General features: G+C 46.7%; 1 pseudogene across 1 annotated transcript; it reads right to left on the bottom strand.

Annotated features, from left to right (window-relative positions):
• Positions 1–400: 400 nt before the first annotated feature.
• LOC308431472 (D-3-phosphoglycerate dehydrogenase-like) lies at positions 401–3,624 on the bottom strand (annotated as a pseudogene). The gene is made up of 2 exons: positions 3,615–3,624; positions 401–1,787 (listed from the first exon to the last, which is right to left on the bottom strand). The product of its transcript is annotated as a D-3-phosphoglycerate dehydrogenase-like (transcript).
• Positions 3,625–3,880: the final 256 nt, after the last annotated feature.

The raw sequence follows: 3,880 nt of genomic DNA on the forward strand, positions 1-3,880 counted from the left end.
AAGTTCTTTGGTTTTATCCCCTTCCTTCCTTCCTTCCTTCCTTCCTTCCTTCCTTCCTTCCTTCCTTCCTTCCTTCCTTCCTTCCTTCCTTTCTTAGTTAGATTCTCGTCTAGATAATAGTTCAGGCAGATGCCCCGGTTTTGCATCTCTTCCTATAGGTCACGGTGAGCGGGTTTCTTCAGAAGAACCTGAGGGGCTGAGACCGCTGAGCCCCAGGGTCAGAAGCAGAACTGGAAAGCCTCAGATACATGCTACTTCCATGCTCCCAGGCTGGGCAGAAGGGAAGAGAGGCTATGAGGTGCCAAGCCTCTGCATCCATGGAGGTTTGGTAGGACAGCAGCTGTACACTCGCCTCTGCCAGGAGGCTGATCGTATTGGGCAGCGTTATAGAATCGGAGGGCTAAGCCCGGAACATGAGCAGGGGCTGGCCCCTGCATAGTGGCACCTCTGGCCTGAAGACAGATCCATTGAGTGTCTGCAACATTAGTGTGGTGCCTGGACCAAGCCCAGAGCTTGGTAGGGACACCTGCCAGGGCCAGAGTCAGGAGGCATTCCCCATTGCCCTGCTCCCCTGGGACCACAGGGCTGTGGGAGGTGGTGACACTCAGGCCAGCCTCTTTTTCCAGTAGCTTAGCGTTCACCAAGTTCACATCTGCCTGCTTTGACACTTCTCTCAGAAGGCCAACAAAGACTGCAGGGCTCAGCCAGGTCCCAGCATTCTTCAGAGATGTTCTTTGTGTAACCACCTGGATGGTCCCTTTAGGGGAGCCAACCCAGGCTTGTATCGGCGTGCCCAATGCTTCTGCCAGACCAATACAAGGTTTGGTGTGTGGAGAGAAGGCACTGGTGAGGGCTGGGCGTTTACATTCCCTTTAGAGATTTCCCCTTCACCATATCCACAAACTGGATTGTGATTTCCTCCCCACAATGGCTCTAGGCCTCCTTGGTGCTGCCGCCCAGATGGGGACAGCTGATGCTGTTCTCATGGTCCACTAAGGACCGGTCCCGTGGTGGCTCTTCTGTAAACACATCCAGTGCAGCACCAGCACACTGACCAGACTGCGGGGCATGGAGCAGAGCACTTTCATCCACAATGCCTCCTCGAGCACAGTTCACCACTCTCACACCTTTCTTGCACGAGCAAAGGTGCTATCATTGAGAAAGTCTGTGGTGGAGGGCAGGAGTGGGGTATGGATAGTAATGAAATCCTAGAGAGGCCAGATTTCCTCTAGCAGCAGCTGCTGAACACCAAATGAGGTAGTGACTTCTGGAGAAACGATGGGGCCATAGCCTATAGTCTTCATTCCAAAGGACTACATTCGTGTGGCCACCTCTCTTCCAATTCTGCCTAGGCCAAGAATTCCCAGTGTTTTCCCATTCAGTTCTGTCCCCATGAAGCCGTCGCCTGGGAATCTGCCTCGCCAGGCACATGATCATCCCGCAGGTGAGTTCCGTGGCACTGAAGCTGTTTCCGTTGGGGGTGTTCATGACTAGGATGCCCTTCCTCGTGGTAGCCTTCAGATCCACATTGTCCACGCCTGTACCAGCCCTGCTAACCACCTGGAGCTTCTCTGTGGTGTTGATGACGTCAGCAGTGACCTTAGAAACTGACTAGATGATAAGGATTTCACAGTCCTAGAGTTTTGCTATCAGCTCCTTCTTGCTCACGTTCTGCTTCTCTACCACCTGTAGCCGTCCATCTTGCAGGATCTTCCAGCAGCAGGGGTTCAGGCTGTCACTGATTAGTACTTTGCACAGATTTGCGAAGGCCACTGCTGGAGCCAGGCCTTAGAATCAGTTACTCTGGTAAGCAGAAGTACTTAGTATAGGAAACTGCAGGCAGCGTTGGCTCCAGTGACTAGGCCAAAGCCATGTTCTTAAGAGCTCTCTGCAATTAGTCAAGGGAGTCAAGCCCTGTTCCTGCCTCTTCTCTATACCTATTCTTCAATTTTCTTTTGATGGCTCTGACATCTGTCATCACCCTAATGAAGCACATTGTCATTGTCCACAAAGGATATCCATGAAAGAGCCTTACTTTGAGATCTTCCCAACCCCAAGTCAACACTCAAAGCCATTCACAGATGTGTATCACATCTCCACAACTGAAGTTAGGCCAGGCTGCTTTTTTGTCTGGCTCACAAAGTGTGAACAAAATTGTTTTGACAATCCACTTACTGTCCTGTTTGTGTCTTTGTGCTTTTTGCTAGTGATGGTACTGTTTCATGTGGCCCCAAATGTGGTGTGAACTGCTACCCAGCTCTCCAGAGTGCAGGAAGCCTGGGATTTGCCTTACAGAAAGCAATGCATGTTAAATTCATTTCATCCATTCATGGGTTATAGTGCTGTTTGCCGTGAGTTTGTTTTAGATAAGTTAAATACATATAAAAATAAAGTGTCCCTTTAATTAACTAAATATAAATTCTCATAAAGTCAAGCTATATTTGTTTGGTTTACTTTGAAACTAGGATTGAACCCGAGGCCTCCTGCAGATTAGGAAAGTACTTTACCACTAAGTTACATCCCCATCCCAAAGCTCTGTGGTAATGAACTTACTAAATGCTTTGACTAGAGGCTGGAAAAAGCCACTCCTGTCTTTCCAATGGAAGCAGTGGTCCTTGTTGTGGTTTAAATCTGAAGTGTCCCCTACCAGTTCCCATTTTGAACACTTATTCCTCAACATATAACATTTTGAATTTGTGAGAGATGTATTCTAGCTTGCAAAAATTGACCAGTGGGGTTGGGGCTTTGAGTTATGCCAAGATTTACTGCCATACCACCCTGAACATATCCAATCTTTTCTGAAAATTCTTCCTAGTGTCTGGCTGTGGCCTCTCAAATTTGTTTCATGGTTTAAAGTGGTGTGAACAGTCTCCATTACAGTCTCACACGGCCATGAACTCAGATGACCCACCATCACTTCTTCTCTATAATGGACTGAAACCTCAGGAACCCACCAGCCAGAATAAATCTTTCTTTCCTTAAATTATTCTTGTCAGGAGTTTCGGTCTCGGTGACATAAAAACAATTAATATATTCCATTTGCATTAATTCTGTTTTGCCACACCTATGCAGAACACGAAATTATTGTGAAACACAGTAATTGCTGTATAATTTGGCTCCCCATATTCATGGTCACCTTTGTCACAGATTCAACCAAGAGAAAATGGGAAATAATTAATTTTTAAAAGTGCCTGTCTAAACTGAACCTAGGAAGACCCTGAACAGCAATGATGTGAACAGCAGTATGAAGATTTTTTTTTTTCCTAAATGATGAAGGTAACTATTTATACCATATTTACATTACATTTGGAGTCATAAATCATCTAAATATAATCTGAAGCTCATAGGAAGTTGTGCATGGGTTAAAAGCAAACAATCTTCCATTTTATACAAGAGGTTTGGGTGTTAATGGATTTGTGTGCTTTGGGGATCCCTGTGGGAAGAAGGTTTGGAACCAAAGCCCTGAGGATTCTAAGGGATGACATTCCAGTCTGGACAGTATGACTGCAGATAAGGTTCAGAGGTTCCCCTGTTAAGTTCCAGCTCGAAACTTGACAAAGCCCAGAGTTATCTGTAGGGAGTTTCATTTGGGGCCCTGCCATGATTGGAATTACCTGTAGGCATGTCTGTGGGCAATTTTACTGATTGCTATTGTGGGCAGTACCCAGTGTAGGCAGCAACATCTCTGGGCAGGTAGGCATAGGGTATATAAGTAAGTTAGCTGAACCTGAGCCAGAGAGCAAACCAGTGAGCAGTGTTCCTCTGTGGTTTCTGCTTCAAGTGCCTGGCTTGAGTTCCTGCCCTGACTTTCTCTTAGTGATGCATTGTGACCTAGATATATAAGCCAAACCAGCCTCCCCAAATTGCTGTTGGTCCTGGT

The sequence above is a fragment of the Micromys minutus genome (assembly GCF_963924665.1).
Source record: "Micromys minutus genome assembly, chromosome: 17".
Lineage (NCBI taxonomy): Eukaryota > Metazoa > Chordata > Mammalia > Rodentia > Muridae > Micromys > Micromys minutus.